This window comes from Aphelocoma coerulescens, chromosome 10 (assembly GCF_041296385.1).
Source record: "Aphelocoma coerulescens isolate FSJ_1873_10779 chromosome 10, UR_Acoe_1.0, whole genome shotgun sequence".
Lineage (NCBI taxonomy): Eukaryota > Metazoa > Chordata > Aves > Passeriformes > Corvidae > Aphelocoma > Aphelocoma coerulescens.
In genome coordinates this window covers 11,177,152-11,194,935 of record NC_091024.1, presented here as the reverse complement: position 1 = coordinate 11,194,935, position 17,784 = coordinate 11,177,152, and the positions used below count along the sequence as shown (strand labels likewise).

The following is a 17,784-nucleotide window of genomic DNA, read 5'->3' as shown; positions in this document are numbered from 1 at the left end:
GTTTGAGACCTTCAAGCAGAAGGAGGTTTATGTTAGCTGTCCTGAGGAAAGCTGGAGCCTGTGCTAAAAGTCAACCCCATTTATGCCAACACAAGTAACCCTGAAACACTGACCAGCACTTGCCCCTTCCACTCTCCAGAGGTACTGACTGCTTTGCCTACCATTAATTACACCACCTGCACTCTCACCTTGGACTTTTAAAACCTTATGTGGTGTTTTTACCCAAAAATTTTCTCAGATACAAATTGCAGGTAATTATCTACATCCATCATCTGTCCCTGTGTTTCATTAAACATGGAATGGTTCTGCACTGCTGTCTTAACTTCTCTGTTCCATTTCCCTCTCTGCCCATCAGTGTCATTAAGGAAGTTTTGCTTCCAAGGTCTTCAAAGGGCAGGTAGGATAAGGTCTCAGGAATTGGAACACCACATATTAGAACACCACTGCATCTCCCCAAAAATAATAAAACATCCAGCATATGTCTTGGGTAGAATAACCTTTTGCTTCAGGCTTTTTCACTCCTGGGAGCTGTATTTTACCCTGAGGAAATATTTTACTGCCTTTGTTCCCTGAGTCTGCCACCAGAGTGATATATGTATATGTATTTAATATGCTCTCCATGCAAAATCCGAGGTGACCTATCCATCCTCCACTCAGATTCAGGAGGCTGGCTCTGATTTTACTAACCAGGAAGGACCTCTCTTCCAGTCAGGGAGGTTATTCCAGTCTGAAGTTGGTGAAAGTAATGAATTAAACCATGAGATTGTTCTGTGACTAGAGCAGTGGAGCTTTTTCAAGTGCTTTCCTTGCAATGTAAATCACTTGGATTCAGATCCTGAGCTTAACTGAATCAGTCATTCCACTGAAGCTTTGAAACAATCCAAGGAATCTGCTCACTTCCCTAGGCAAATGAGAAGGATATCATGTGATGCTCTGATTTAGGAGCAGAACTAACACTTTAAAAAGTCCAATTAGAATCACAAAATTCTTTGCATTTGAGTGAATTTTGAACAACACAATTTATATAAGAAATAAATTTATTTTTCAAATAAAGATTCGAAATGTTGCTGCTCTAGCAGCTGAATGAGTTTTACAGATGTGACAGGAATGCTTTGAAATGTAGCAAAACGCTTTTTAGCCTGTTGAAGAGCTAGAAATTGCTCACATTAGAATAGAAATTGATAGTAAATTTATATAATAAATGATGAGCAGTCTGGAGTGCGTGGATCAAACATTCAAATTTGTTTGTCTCCTAACTTCAATGATATTTGAGTTACACAAGGATGAAAAGGAAAGATGTGAAGCAGCACTTGACAAAGGTGCAAGGTCCTGCACCTGGGTCAGGGAATGGGAACCTCCAAGGTCAGGTTGGACAGGGCTTGGAGCAACTTGGGATAGTGGAAGGTGTACCTGCCCCTGGCAGGGGTGGGACTGGATGGGCTTCAAGGTCCCTTGCAACCCAGACCATTCTGGGATTCTGTGAATATCTCTCAGAGGTGAGATTCAGTGGGATGCTGTGAATACCTCATTTGGCATAATTCATATGAAAAATCAGGCATTCATACAAATGACAAAAATTATCCACTGTTTGCTAGTCCAGGATCACTTGCATGCCTCTAGCATGTGAATAGTAAGGAATCTGAACTACTTGGACTGCTGTTTTGACTAAATGTAGCATTTTTTGAATCTCCTTTTATTTCTATAGTATTTTCAACTTTACAGGTGGTCTGAACCAGCAGTGTTAGTGACAATATGGTGATTCTATCATCTGAAGTAGTGCTCCAGTTCTCCTGCATTTTTCTATCAGGATGTGAATTCCTTCAACCATAAGCCCAAGTCCTAATTATTTATATATTGATTATATATATATATATACACAAATTCTTTCCGACCCACACTCTAGGAGATTTATTGGTGTAAAATCCACTTGTTGATTTTTATGCTCTAGGTGGTGGGAATGGTTTTGATTTATCTCCCACAATGATATTAATGATATTGTTTGTATATTTTACTGATTGTAACTCAGATAAATGAGGATATAGAACTGCAATGCCAACATATTAATTTTGTAGTAGTACAAACATCTATTTTTTGTTAATGCAACTTTTATGTTCCCTTTTAATTTCTTCAGCTGATCCTTGTGTTAGTGTGCAGGAGCAGGCGGAAGCAGCTCCGGAGTTATCCATCACAATTTATAAAAACTTTTTAGCAGTGTGTGGGTTGTCTCACGCTTCCAGAGAGGATATAATTCACTGGCTGTTTTCTGCTGCTGAGGAGACAGAGCCTTTCTCTGAGAGCAGCAGGAACTGGGCTTTATTTAAGTGTTCTTTTACCTCCTGATGATCACAGAATCCATGGAATGGTGTGGGATGGAAGCGACCTTCAACACCATCTTGTTCCAATCACAGTTTCCTCTAGAGCAGCTCCAAGCTCCATCCAGCCTGGCCTTGATCGTCATATCCCTTCACTGTGAGAGTACAGCACAGCCTTATCTCACAAGAGAAGTTTAAATTATTTTCCCTCACCAATAAACAGATGCCCTGGAAACGTTTCTGAGTGAAACAGGTCAGAATAGAAAAGGTTCAGTTACAGTCAGTGCCTTTCCATTAAAACAATCGTGTGTCAGTGAGGTTCTTTGTCGTCTTCCTAAGTAAATAACTGGCCCAGTTGAACAATTCCACTGATGTCAATCAGAAGAAAGTGTTTTTTTCATGCTCATGTTTATGTTTATACGTTGCATGTGTGTACAATGTTCATATAATGCTGTACAAAGTTGGAAGGCCCAGATCTAAAACTAAATTTCAGTGTCTTCCACTGCTACGAAGTAGAAATCATTGAAGCAGAACCACAAGGAAAATAAAAAACAAACTAGAACATGGAGGTATTTTACTGGTACAAGTGTTGTTGATGGACATTCAGGTGTATCCTGTACAGCTCTGAAAAAAATCAATACCTCACTTCCTTCAGTGCTGCTTGAAAAATTGTACAGTGACTTACACAGTGACTGGTTCACAAACAGCTTTGGAGGGCTGTGAGTCCATGTGTGCTGCTGATTTAGAGCTGTGGGCTCATTTTTTAGAAGTTACTGGACAGAAAGCAATCAGTGAATTAGATTGTGAAAAAGTAAAAGGTTTGCAGTTCGTTTGCTGCAAAACTCTCCTTGGTCCTGATTTACTGACCTTCCTAAATTCTTGTGAGGTCTCTGTATCAGCTGTTCCTATGGAGTAGACACTTGAGCCAGCAATAAGAGCAGACACTTTTGTGATAGGATGCTGTTAATCAGAAAACAGTTTTGGCTTTTTGGAAAAACCAAGTCCCCTGTGGTGTCAGTTGGGCAGCGGCTTCAGGGGCGTGTGAACCGTAAGGTGAAACCCTTGGGAATTGCTGCTGGATCTTTCAATCCTCAGACATGGCTCCAAAGAATTCAGTTTTAAGGGAGTAATGGTTTAGGAGTTTTTAAACCCAGAGCTTTTATACATACTGCAATATAATAAATTATAACTTACTTTGAAATATCTGATAAAATAATTGGTCATTACTTGCATTCATCTTCTTGGTACTAGTTAAGTAAATGAGCATGAAAGATCCCACTGTTGCCATACAAAAGAAGCAGGAGCTGAATACTTGTTGAAAAAGAAATCAAATTGGTGGTTTAAGAACCATTGATCTGTAAAAATTAAATTTAAATTATATTCTAGTGCATATTTCACATTCAAGACATGAAAAACGTATCTGCTACATTTCCAGTATCTGGCAGTTATTTGTGCCATTAAACCTTGTAGGAACTTTCATCCAGGGAACACTAGGCCACATCCTTCACTGGAAAAAATCAGTTTTAACCCAGTAATGACTTTGTTAAATACAATGTACAATGCTCTTGCACAGAAATCCTCCTTTTATCCAAAGGTCTCAGAACTTGATAGCCCTGCCCATTAAAAAAGTAAACAAAACTTTAACCTTCCTTCAGAGATTCATCAGAAAGGTCAGTGCTCAGTTCCCTCCAATTTCCCAGGCTCAGCTGGGAGCTGATTAAAGCTGCCAGCTACAACTTGTCAGTTTTGTCAGACACAACTTTATAAACCCTTTGTTATTCACTTTGCTGTGTGTTATAAATATATTTATCTTCCTCTGTCAGGTGTGGACTGGACAGGTGCTAAAGGAGCAGTTAAGATCTAACATTAATCTCTCTAACAATGTCATTACTTAGTAACTCAAACCAAAAACATGGGCAGAATATTCAGGAACATTCTCTAGTTCTTCTTGCTCTTCTGACTGGAGTGGCTGGAGGAAAAATGTTTGTTATTCCAGGGGTTTCCAGCAGATGTATGTCTGTAAAATCAGAATATGTGACTGGCTGTTATTTTGTATCTCTGGGGCAATGTTTCTGAGATTACTTGGGTGTATTTATATAAATATTACCTGAAATCAGCTCTTTCACTATCTTTTTGTAGTTGCTGAGGCTTGCCAGGCATCTCCTACTGAACACAGGATCACATTCTGCAGCTACAGGTTTAGGCATAATACTGTTAATCCTGGCATTTTCCAAATCAAGTAGAATTTGTGAGTAAAACCAGGCTGTATAAAGTTAATTTAGTCTAAGTAGAACTGTTCAGCTGTTGAATGTTTTCAGTGAGGTTCTGCAAACCTGGTTGTTTGTCCTTTGAGTTTGGTCTGAGAGTTTTTTTACTTACAGGGATATAGATAAAGCAATAAAAGGCCATATAATATGACCTGCAAAATGCAAGAGCAGCTCCAGAATGGATTGTGCTGTGCAGGTTTCTCTGGGAGCACACACATCCCAGTGTCACCCTGACACTGCAGCTCTGAGCAGGGCTCACAGGAACCAGAGTGAGGGCTGGCTGAGCACAAGTAGCAGTGAGCACAGACAATTGGCAGCACTTCCTTAATCACGAGGTATCAAACATGAAGTTGTCTTTGTCAGAGCTTCTTGTGTACTGCCTTTGAGAAGGGAGAATTCCTGGTCAAGGGGAGAAGGGCTGTTAATCTCCAGCTGCCAGCATTTGGAAGAGAACTGACTCAGTTTCACAGGCCCGTTCTTGATCTAGGGCAGGGGGTTGAGCTTCTGCCTCTCTAAATGAGTTTAGGGGCTACAGTATGACAGAAACTATTATATAGAGGTGTGTGGTAAAGCATTCACTGTTACTTCTCCTCTGAATTAATTTCAAATCTTTGACATCTTGAGAACTTTCTCAAGGAATTGAAACTACATATTGCCTTTCTCTAATACTGATGAGTTTCAAAATGTGCCATCGATGTGAGTCTGGAACGGACAAAAGAGCAAAGGGCAGAGTGTGGCCCAGGTGGGCGGATGTGGAGAAGTGGCAGAGGGTCACTTTTAGAATTTTCCATCCATTAATTTCCCATTCCTGCTTTGCAGTCTAATGCATTGTGACTGTGTGTCACTTGTTTCTTTTATTTCTCAAGGGTCATGAACAAACAGCACCATTTTAGGATTTTCACAGTGTTTCTGGCAAATTCTCTGACTTTTGGACTTGACTGGAATATTATTTCAAACTTCAATAAATTGAACTGTGTGTTGATATGCAGCATTTCCTCAGAGGCTTTATTGTGTTCTGCTCTCAGAGTTGGAAGATGTGTCTTTTGGTTATACTTAGCATCACAGGCAATGTAAATGTAGTGGTTTAACAAATTCCCTTCTGGCCTTTTCATCACAAAACTGATGTTTGTAAGTTTGAACATGCTGTTCTCTCTAAGACAGTGTGTTCAGGAATCAGGATGAAGAAAGACAAACAGAGGATTTCTTCCGGGTCATGTCGGAGTGATAGTGTTAATGTGAACATGCTTGTAGTAGACTTCAGTTTCTAGTTATAATCAATACTTGACATATTTTTCCCATGATTAAATTAAAGCTGGGAAAGTGAGATTTCCCTGAGGAGAAAACAAGTGGCAAAATAGTTCATTGGTGATCTGCACCTAATCGAAATAAGTGCTATAATTACCTCTACTCCCATTCATTTCTCTGTCCCTCCCCCTGGCCTGGTGCCCAATAACTTTCTGGCTTATCACCCACATGAGAGAGAAGCAGTTCATACACATGGACTTGCTTTTGAGGTACTGCAGGATTCCTTAGGAGTAAGGTAAAAGAAAACTGTATTGGAGCTGTGTTTCTTCTGCATAATATTTTGCAACAAAATGAAGAGGCACTAAGCACCCTTAAGGTTCTATGTCAGGATTCCCACGGAGTGAGCATGTTCTCGTCAGGAATGAGGACAGCCAGAGACTGGGTTCTTCCCACCAGCACAGCCATGGGACTCTTTAGGCTCCTGGAAGGATATTTTTTTCCCCTAGAGGTCGGATTGGCAGTTGGTGCTTTCTTTCCCTTGTGTTCCTCAGTGTTTTTGCTAAGGGCTGGATTTCACCCCACTGGGCTTGAGCAAGGTGTGGGATGTGGATGTTCACCACACACCTGCGCTGACACCTGCAGAGCAGTCAGCTCCTCATGAGTCCTCTTCCTGCACATCCATCCCTAATTGGGCACTGGAATTGTTGGTGTGAGGGACTGACTCTCTTGGTTCTTTAGGGCAGTTCCAGGAAAATAAAAACAGGAGTCAAATAGCTTGAAGAAAGACATCAAATAGAAAAATGTGACTGGAACCATTTAAAGAGTATTTTCTGGAAAATTATACTCAAGCCTTATCTTCCCCACACCAGCAGTTTGATTAGATTCTGAATGAGCCTTTTCAGAGTCCTCCTGGCAGGTCAGCCAGAACTCACCTGCCTCTGGGAGCCAGCTGTAGCCTTAATTCTTTGTTTCTAGGAATAGAACTCAGCAATTGCTCTACCATTAACGATTTCTGCATCCTGAGTCTTTTTCCCTGTGGCATTTTGAAGGATTAGCCACTGGGAACAAATTATTCTTTTATACCTCATTTTTTTCTAAGATTTCTTTTAGACCATGAAAATAATTAAACTGTTTTGAATCTGGAAAATTGATATATTAAATAAGTTGTCTGGGTTTTTATTTTGAAATTTAACTTTCTTTGTGCACTGGTACTGAACTAGGAAAATCCTTTAACAATACCTGACAAATACAGGTACAGATGTTTACTCCGTTTTTCCTGTGAAAAGTGTAAGAATGTTATAATTTCTGCTACATTCCTGAGGTACCTGGTGACAGACTGTAAGATTATGTTCTCATGCAAACTGAAAATTATGGTGGCACTAAATTAAAATTAAGAACTCAATCTTTATGACATTAAGTCAGAGGCAGTCTAATGTTATCCTGTCTACAGTTATTTATAACCGAGATGTTTACAGAAAATGAACCAAGCTCTTTATTTTTATTTTTTTTATGGAACTACTGTCTCCTCATTAAGTCCATCCTCGGCTCTGGCCCACGTGGCTCTTTGAGGCAATCATTGTTTATGACACATCTCCAAGCTGATTCAGAGCTGAGCAGAGAGAAACTGGGAATAATTCCACTACAAAAATAAGCAGTAGTTCAGGTGTTCAACTACCAAGGCAGAAAATTGCTCTGACAGTTATGATGTTGTTCCATCTTTTCCTAAGACTTAAACATCATTTCCTTCCAAGGCGTTACCGCTGCTCTGGTTCCCAGCACTCAACAGCCTGTCCTGTACTGGTCATTCTGGTCATACTGGTTGTGCTGGGCACTGAGCACAAGGACCCACTGCAGACTGGGCCAAAAAACTTCTCTAAAAATTTACACAGATTATTTACCAAGCAGGAGTTCTCCCCTGTTGTTTATGCTTGTGCAACTTACACTGAAGCAAAATGCAAATAATAAAATACAAGGAGCAAGTTTGTCAAGCTGACTTTCACTTTTATATATTGAATTATGAGCATGCAGCTATTTCTTAATGAAATTCTCTGTAGCCTCTAATTAATACGAATGCAGAACCCAGAGGTTGTATTTATATTTTGTAGATGTAAAGTTTTGGTGATAAAAGATGACTTGATGGGATTAAGAACAATTTGGTAACTTGAATGCTTGAATCTAGAATCCTTTGTATATTTTTCCTTATGTATTATGTTATGGGGGTTTCTTTTGGGAGAGCTGAGGTATCAGAGTTCTTGCCTGTTCCTTGCTTGCTAGAATGGCACTCCATGTTTAATCTGGGGGACGAATGAGCTTCTCAGTACCAGGGTGGGTTTTAATAGAGGAGGATGACCTTGCGCACTGTAATAACAGCAGGAAATTTCATAAAACAAATACAAAGATTAACTAAAACTAACTAACAATGTGAATCTTTGCTGTAAGGTAGAGGATCATCATTTGGATGTGACAGAGAAGAGAGCTGTGGTTGCAGTCAGGGTTTCCAGGCTGATTCAATGAGGTTTTTGCACAGAGATGGAAAAATGTCAGAACCTTTGTACAAGGCAGAGTTCCTACAGGGTAGCGTGGGGATGGGAGAGGTCATGAGTGAACAGAAGAATAAATCTGGCAGAAAGAAATAGAAACCTCTCTCATGTGAAAACTTGTTTATTCATGAACACCATAAAGGCCATAATTTTTTGGAGCCCATTCACGGTGCCAAAAATGGCAGCACGAGGAGCAACGTGGCCAAGAACAAGCATCAGATGTGAGGCTGTGTGATGTCATAGAATCATTCTGTCACTCAATGCCAATGATTTCCAGGGCTGATTGCAAGCAATCATTAATCACTTTGTATTGAGCAACCAGCAGCTCCTTCACATCTGGGGCAAGAACAAGTGGCACCTATTTAGCCAATGTTCTACTCTCAGCAATTTCACATGTTGTCTTTCAAAATGAACCAAACTGCCAGAGATTATTATTTTTTCCCCAGGAATTTAGATCATTGAAAACCTTAGTTTACTTCTAAATTCAGTGTTCCCCACTCACACTGATAAGAGTGTGCCAGTGAACAACAGGGAATGTCCTATGTGGAATTAATGGAGCTGCTGTAAGTATATTGACAATAATATTGAATAATATTATGCTACTCTGTATGGTTATGAGAGAGAAGAGTGAGCTCATAGGACAGCTGTTCCTTTTTTACTCACCTGCATTGGAAAAGGCTGTTGCAAGTCAGGCATGTATTTAAGATTATGGGATTAGAATAATCTCACCAGGGGTCAGTTACTATACATGGCTGATATGAAGCAAGAGCATTAGGATTTATATTTCCCAGTTGTTATATATTTATTCCCCAAAGCCAAAATGTCTTGGGAAATGGGGGTAATTGACATGACATATTAACCATGGAATCTGCCCTATGGTGTAAACACAATATATTTATTCCTTTCTGGTTTCGAACCAAGTTTATTAAACCAGGTACAATGTTTCTGGTGAATCCCACAGTGTTTCATAATAATGTACAATTTCCCTTTGCCTTTCTCCAGTGCCTGACAGTCATGTGAAGTTACTTAGACATGTTACATCAAACTGGAATATTTTTAAATGTAAATGTTTCTCAGTAGCTGGGGTCTCAGGCAGTCAAAGTGAGGAGTAGCAGTGTTGCATTTCTGTGAGTTAATGAAATACTTTGCCTTTCTGTAATCATTGTTCCCTAAGGATTGCCGTTGTTCCTTTGAAATCCTGCTTAATCTCCACAGTTATTTATTTTGTCAGTACCTTCAGTCATGATGGTTTGCTGCCAATCATCCATTGTCAAAAGAGAAGTGAATTTCATAAAATATTCTGTAGGTTCTGTCCCAGAGCTGAGGAAGGATTTACCTGCAGCCCTTGGTACTGTAAATGAGACAAAGCTCATGAATGACGTGGCTCATCTGCTCTAAGTGGCTCTGTAAGGCAGGAGAAAGTGGAGCTAAAGATAACTCATAATCCCAACGTCTTCTTAGAGTGTCCTAAACAATAGTCATTGAAATAAACATGAATTGCAGTTATTACAGACTTCATTTTTTTATGGTACATAATTAGATAATTCTCCAAAGAACTTTTTATCACATGCATTTTCATTAATTAATATTAAATGTCATTAGCAGTCAACTCAGCTTGATCAAAGGCAGATAAGTTGCAGCAAGATTCTGAGAAATAATATACCATTTACTAATTATATTATTGATTTTCTGGTCTGAAGAATCCTCATTACAAGTGATCCAAAGTGGACCTCGCTGAGCCTGCTGGGGGTGCTTTGAACATGAGGAGTCGCTGGCAGTTCTGAGCCTCCTGCTTGCATAAATCACTCCTGGGCCTGCTTGTGCATCTGTTTTCAAAGGTGATGTTTTAATGGACTCTGAAAGCTGCAAAAGTGTGTTCTATGTGGCTCCACATGAAAGAGGAAAGAGATTTGGGATTTTTTTACTCCTGATTTTAATTATTCGGAAAAGATTTTAGATCTGTAGGCAGATACTTTTGAACAGTGGAAATAATGTGGCATAGTTGATTTTAATTAGTAGGCCAGCCTAAGACAGAATTTCCCATTGCTCCCTATGACTTTTTTTTTTAAAATGAGTTTTTAGTACTTTTTTCAAAGCTAATGATACATTCAGATTTTCCAAATTTTAATTTCGTGTGAAGTCAAAAACTGAAAAAAATTCAAAAAACAAGCCACATGGTGAATATTTGATTAGAACAAATGTGGATCTGAGCAACAGGAACAACCTCAGATGTGTCTTATGTAAGTTTAGTGCTTTCATAGGAAAATGAAAAGGAATTGAGATCAATGACATAATTATGAAATGTTACTCTTACCCTTAATTGCTTATACTTAAGAACATGAAAAGCCTAGATTTTAAAGTATGTGCCTGTGTATGTGATTAGCCTATTCACTTGCATGAAATTTCAATATAGTCTCAGTTCATGATAATAAGGTGAGACATTACTAGTAAATATTTTCTTTAAATTGTGAAGTTTGAAAGTCTTTTAGAGCTAAACCACTATCCAGATTTCCAGCTGGCCTTTTTGTGCCTGTTTTCATTGAGGTATTAAAGGTTTGAGGGGGTCATTTTGACTAAATCCTTCAGAGGAGTAACTTACAGACAGATAAAAATCTCTGGCAGAGTATTTTAAAAGAATGAGAAGTTTACTGTAATTTTTTAAAATCAGCTTCCAATTTTTGATTTTTAAGCTCTTAGAATAACATTCTAAAAACTTCTGACTGCTCTGGCTCCCACCTACTCATTCCTACTCCTACCTTCTGTTTGACTTCCTAGCTAGCAAATCAAAGAATTGAAACAGGCTGAGAAATGAATGTCTGGGCTGGTGGGTGGGCTCCAAGCTTAAACAAATAAACAGATGAGGAAAACACATCCTATCCTTGTATCCATTTGTGTCTGTGTCTGCTTTGGCAGAGGATGAGGGGTTTCATTCCTCAGCAGATGAGGAGGACACACTGTGGCGTCTTTTCCGCTTGGTAGAAAATCCAAAGGATATTTCAAGGTGTATTAACAACACATTCCTCAAAAATCAGTGTAAGGAGCAGTTCAGGAGTTCTTTGAATAGCCTAGGTCATAAACCAGTAATCAATGATTTATTCAGATATTTTGCTGCTGTGTTTTTCTATTACCCCTGTGACAGTTTTTTAACTGGACAGTGATTTCTCTGGCTCATACACACCTGTTAAACATCTCCAGCTTTGTGTGGCCCAGCTATAACAGCAGTAAATCATGGAAAGTGTTGGGTTAGGAGGACATGAGCTGGAGTTTAACTTCTCCATATCTGAAGAAAGGAATTCCATGAAAGGAAGCAATGCCATGGAAAAAGGAAGGAGGAGGAAGAGGTGGTAAGACACAAGAGTGGTGTGCAGCCTCCTGAGATTCTAATGAGTGGCCAGAAGAGAGTTTACAATCACCAGTCCTGCTTCCACTCAGACATTTTCATGCACAGAGACAACTTGTTTTGTTCTGTGGCAAAGGAGGGATCGCTAAATTACATGATCTTGACCCTTTACCCTGCAGCTCATGGAACTCCTGGAGTCCCAGCAGGTGCTGGAATTCATACCCAAGAGCACAGAAACCGCACAGGTTCCCTTGGAGACCATCTGAGTTGGGTTGAAGTTTAAATAAACAGAGATACAATTTCCTGTAGTGAGTTCTGTAAAAGGGATGTGACAAGTGACTGTTGATCCTGGGAAAGAGTTCCCACAGAATTGAGTGGAATTCTCCAGAGGGGTTTTGGACAGCAGTGTGTGAGATAACAACACCTAGAAGATGATGGTCAGAAAAATGGCTGAGGAGGGGAACAGAACTCATAGCATGTACCTGAAGAACTGGAACAGGTGGAAGGAGGAGAGTAATCTGTGGGGAACTTGGAAACCCTTCATTACCGCTGTGCTCTGCAAGGGAGACCAACATCAGCTCACACTTACAAGTTTTCCACAAGAGTGGTGCTAACAAAAACAAAAGCCTTAAGGCTTGTGCCTTTTTTTTCTAACTGTGCTGAAGCTGGTATCTGATGGGAGAGGAGAGGAAAATGGAGAGCTCCCTTGTTTCCTGCCAGCCAGCCTCTCGTGTATCCTTTGTGGAGAGGAGGATTTGGGTTTGGTTTTGTTTAGCAGGATATGTGATATTTGCTCAGAGAACCTCAACACAGACTGAGCTGTGTTCAGCTTACGTTACACTAAGTTCAAAAATATATAAGCAACTTCTAGGTTCCAATTTTTTGGCCTCTGCAGAGAGATTGATAAAGGGCTGGTACTGAAGTGTTGTCCTTGATCATCTCAGAGTAGTGGAGCTGAGAACAAGCTATGGAGAGGGCTCAGTAAGAGGACTCAGCAGATGGTGCATACATGATGTGAAAAGAACACAGAGAAAACTGTGCTTGTCTTACCTGGTAGAAAAAACCCTTAATTAGTGCATCTAAAAATGAAGGAAATGAAGTCCTACAATTACCCCATAAACTGTCTCTTTTATAATTTTCATTAACCTTTTTTCTCAAAGCAGTTAAATAAGTTTTTAGTGTCAAATTTAGGAAGAGGGGGAAGAGGAAGCCAAGATAGTTGCATGCACCAGTTGTTCAGGTCTGGTTTTGTCCATAGTGGTTTTCGCAGCTCCAGTCTTCCTGCCAGAAAATAGACTCTGGCTCTAATCTGAGTAGCTCCAGTGCCATCTGCATCGGACTGAGCTGGCACTTCCAAATTCTCCCCAGATTCAAACTGGCACAGTGAACTCAATGGACTTCAGCCATTCAAACCAGTAGAGACTATGGCCCTTGCATCTTCTTTTCCTTTCTTCTGCCTATGCTACTCTCTTGCAATCCCACAGTTCTTTGTGGGTTTGCTCTTTCTGATGTATTTATGAGTGTTCCTCCCTTGACTTTTTGACAGGCATTTTGCACAGTGCCCTGTTACTGTAAGCCAGGTGCTTTTATCGCTAATGAACAGTTTCCTGGAAAAGAAAAAAAGAGAAATAAACAATAGATAAAGTAGGTCATGGAGACAGCAGAGTCAAGAGCTTTGCATAGTGATGTAAAATTAAATAAGACTGGGGTCATGTTCTCGTTTATCTCTCCAGTTACTGCTCTAACACTGTTCTTGGAAAGGTGAGGATATTTTGGAGGACTGTTTAGATCTGCTGGGAGTTTTGGGCACAGTCTCTTTGTTTCTCTGCTCTGCACAGAGGAGAAAGCAGACACAGAACACTAGGACCTGGATGTTATCAGAGAGTATTTGCAGCTTCTGCTGTTGTCCCTCTCAACCCACTGAGACCCTTCTTGGTGAAGGTGCAGCCGCTGCACTGAGACTGATCAGGGGCCTCTGTGGTGGTGTAGCCTGAGGGCCCACCCTCAGTGCTGGGTGGTTGAGAGATCCAAGTTTAAGTCTGGATTGCAGGGACATTTCACTTCTTGCAGAGACCTTCCCCAGCCCAGATCCAGCCCCTGAGTGCCCTCATTCCTCCTTCCTGGTTCACAGGGGAATCAAGCAGAGATTGCAGATCTTCTTCACACACCTTCTCCATGTCTCCAACAGCTTTGTGTCCTAGAGAAGGGCACATCTGTTCAGCCTGTTTTCCATGTTGAATGCCTGACTATGGGAGTTAATAGCCAGGCACCTGAGTAACCAGCCTGATTCTCAGACAGAGATTTCTGTGTGCTCTGAAAATCAGATAAATTTTGTGGACCTCTAACTTGAGGCTTTGATTGAACCAAATACCAAGTCTCCAGTGTTGACAATGTTCCAGATGTGTCTGTAAGAAGCACAGGAAAGCACAAAGGATTATTGCGGCTTCTGAGGAAACCTCTTGTATTTCAAGTAAAATTGGCAGTTTTTACGTGGCCACTCGAATTCTTAAGCCATTAGAAATCTAAAAATTGATTGAACATTTATCTTACATTTAGCAGACATCCACAGAAAAAGTATGTTCTGTCTGGGCTGTCAATGTCTTTATTAGCTATGAAATTAAAAACTCTTAGTTTAAGGTTCCAAGAGGCTGAGAGGGGAACAGAATGCAGGAAGAGGAAACCTGCGTGCTGTTGTAACAGGGAATACCAGGGAGGATAAAGCTCTGGGAAAAGCCCCAGGAGAACAGCTGAGGATAATGTGCTGTTGGACCAATGGGGTCAGTAAAAGTGGAGATGCAGAGGCAGCAAACATAATTTCCTTACTGCCTGGTGAAGATACTTAAGATAAAAAGCTTTGCCTTTTCTGCAGCATTTTTTAAAAATAAATGTTTACTTTCAGTGTTCGTTTTATTCCAGTGTTCGGTTTCATTTTAGTTGGATTGGTACCTTGAAAGTCCAAGGAATTCACCAACTTTAAAGCCAAATTGGAAAACCTGAATCTGGATTCTCAGTGCAGCTCCAAGGCTTGCAAATCAGCCTTCTCCCATAAATACTGCACTGTTTCTGGAAAAAAAAGAGATGGGTCTTTAAATGAAATATGAGCTGTAGCATTGGGATGTGATGGTACTGCTGTAGATCAACAGCCATCAATCTGTGTTACTTAATTTGTCCCTGGCTCAGCTGTTCACTGTACTTGGGACTTTTTTGCTGTTTGTTTCATTTTCTTTTCCTCCAAGATAAATGAAGACAAAGAGGGTCAATTGTTCTTGACAAATAGAAGTAATTTTTTAAAATATATAACCATAAAGGATATTTTACATTTTCAAACGGCTTCTTTTTTTTTTTTTTTTCTGACTTTCACAGCACTTTCACAGATCACAGTTAATTTATTTCACTGTATGTCTATTGAACATCCTTTTATTTTATTGTTTGTTACTCTCATTTTCAGGTCAACTCTATGTGCACTCCTTAAATGTTGTAAAAAAGTCTGTTAGAATAAATAGTTGAGAGTTTTAAACTAAATATTTAGAAATATTATTCCTCATCTGGGCATGGCTGTAACACTTGGGTTGCTTTATTTATCCTGGGTATTCTGGGGATTCGAGGCCTTTGTTGCTCTAAGTGTCTAAGGAAGCATATGCTATAATTGTTTGCCATCTTGCACATGGGTTGGGTGGGTGGCTGTGTGTGAGCTCAATTCAAGCTCATTTGGCTTCTAAGAGATGAGCCTTTTGATGAGTGTCAGCCACTTTCTCTCCTGATGGAATGTCTGTGGAGGCATCTCTGAAAATGCATGAGATGGAGAATATAAATACACTGTTCAGTCAGGAGCCAGTGTGACTCCCCACATAGTTTCCAGCAGCTTTAACATTTCACTAAGTGAGAGTTCTGGGAGCAGGGGAGGGGATGCTGAGCCTGGCTCCTTCCTTGGCCATCCCTCAGACATCGCTCAGGTGGAGGGAGCAGCCAAAGGCACAAAGTGCCTCTTCCTGACTTTCCTTGTTTACCATGTTTTAATAGAGAGGGTTCTGAGAAAGCTGCCCCAGGAGAGTCTCCCAGCCTGCAGGACGTTGTCTGTATTGAAATCCTTCAGGGACCAGGATTTTGCCTTCATAGCCTCCCAGCACCAAGGTGCTTTTGGCAGAAGGTGCTGATGGAAGGTCAGCCATGCCCCTGTTCCTACTGGCAGGGCTTGGAAAAACAGCTCAGGCTTAGGCACCACCAGGAACACAAATGTTTCAGTGGGCTTGGGTTTGAATTAATAATTTCAAGGGCCAAGTGTTCAAAGGGCTGGCTTCCAGTTTTACGCTGGTAGTCGAGTACAAGTACAAAATTATGGGCAGAAAATCTTTTTCCAAGTTGACCTTTCTGAAAAGGAGCCAGCCGTTATGTGGATTTGGGCACTGGTTCAGCAATGTTTTTAGGTGTTGTTAATGCAATATTTTCATTATATTTTTGCTGGACTATTGATTAACTGTTCAATTATTTAAGAAAAAGTTTTGTATTGTAGTGAATAATAGCTTTTTGGATGGGTAGTTGTGCTTTGCACAAGTGTTTATGGAGTTTGTGTAAGAACTGACAAAATCAAGTCTGCACCTCTTTTTTATGTTGTGATAATTTCATGGAGTGGATGGAGAATGCCAAACATGTTTGCACATTGCTGCTTCAGTGTATTAACACTTTTCACTTTGTAACAAGCTTATTTTCAAAGCACCTGGCAGGTTGACCAGTCCTCTTCCCCTGGGGAAGACACTGAGACTGTGAGAATTTGCATGTCCTTAATTCCACCTGAAGTTCCAGAGCCCAGTGCTGTGTGTGGCTGTGTCTGTGGGCTCAGATGGAAAACACTGGATGCAGAACTTGGGGAGATCTTGAGCCACCTCAGTCCAGCCCACTCTGCTAAGCCAGTGCCAGGCCTGAAATCTTTGCTAGTGTGATTTAAACAGAGGCCCAGACACATCTGCCAGCCTTTGTCTTGATAAACATATTTCATTAGCCATAACTGAAGTAATTGCCCAGATTCCTTGCCTAGTGACATGTTTACAGTATTTTGACCCAGTTTTCCTCTGAGAGCACTGAAGGAACAACCCTGATCTTCCAAAAATAGCATTTGATAGATCAAGAAGCACTTAATTCATTATTTATTCTCACTTAGCTGTGGCCAAGCTCCCGATGACTCCAGAAGTCAGCTCATAGAGTGTTAGCACCAAAGCAGATCTTCAGACATCATAAGTTATCCCTGGAACTGAAGCAATGTTCACTGTAATAATTACAACTCACACTCATGTATTTTAGAGCTTAGAAATTTAAAGCAATTTAAGAGTTTTGGATGTTCAGATCCCATTGAAATCAGCCCCTCACCCAGTTTTGGAAAACTGAGCAACTGTGGTTCAGAAAATATAAGGGAGAGTCATGAGGGCACTCCAGCAGTTATGACCCTGGTGTGTTTATTCAGGCTTTAAAATAGAGCCTCTAAAATGAGATATTGGAAAATGGAATTGGTTCCTTTGTTGGTACTGAACAGCACCCACTTCACGGGATGATGTAGCAGAGGTGGTGGCTGCTGAGACTGAGCACACAGGACTCAGGATGCACTCTTTGTATTTTTCCTTGATGCCTGCCCCATAAACAGAAGAAATCTCAGACTTTTGTTTTTATTCTTTCATTTCCCAAGTCATGTTAATTACATGTTAATTCTTGTCTCCTGTCTCCTGCATTAATCGTGCAAGGTGCCAGTGGAGGAACACCACAGCCCAGGGCACAGTCTGCTGTTTTTGCTGCTTCTTCCATGACTTGAATTTCTCTGTGCTCAAATGATAAGAATCACATTGTCAGTGCTTTTGTATTCAGTACCTGATCCTTCCTGGAAGTGTTTATCTGTTTAAAACAGCTTTAAATTTTCATTAAAAAACAAACAAAACCACAACCTGTCACTGGCAATATTTCTGTTGGTCATGACAACAACTTTTAGAGGTGACTGGTGAGGTTGAATGGATTTGTTCTTGACTGGCCAGATTAAAGCAAGCTGTTCTGAGCAGGTATCCTGAGCTCTGCGAATCATCCAGTTCTTTCATGGTATC

General features: G+C 40.4%; 1 protein-coding gene across 1 annotated transcript in view; it reads left to right on the top strand.

Moving 5' to 3' along the window:
* MEGF11 (multiple EGF like domains 11) overlaps positions 1 to 17,784 on the top strand; it is a 236,009-nt gene that overhangs the window by 21,181 nt on the left and 197,044 nt on the right. The gene's annotated exons all lie outside the window — the stretch shown is intronic.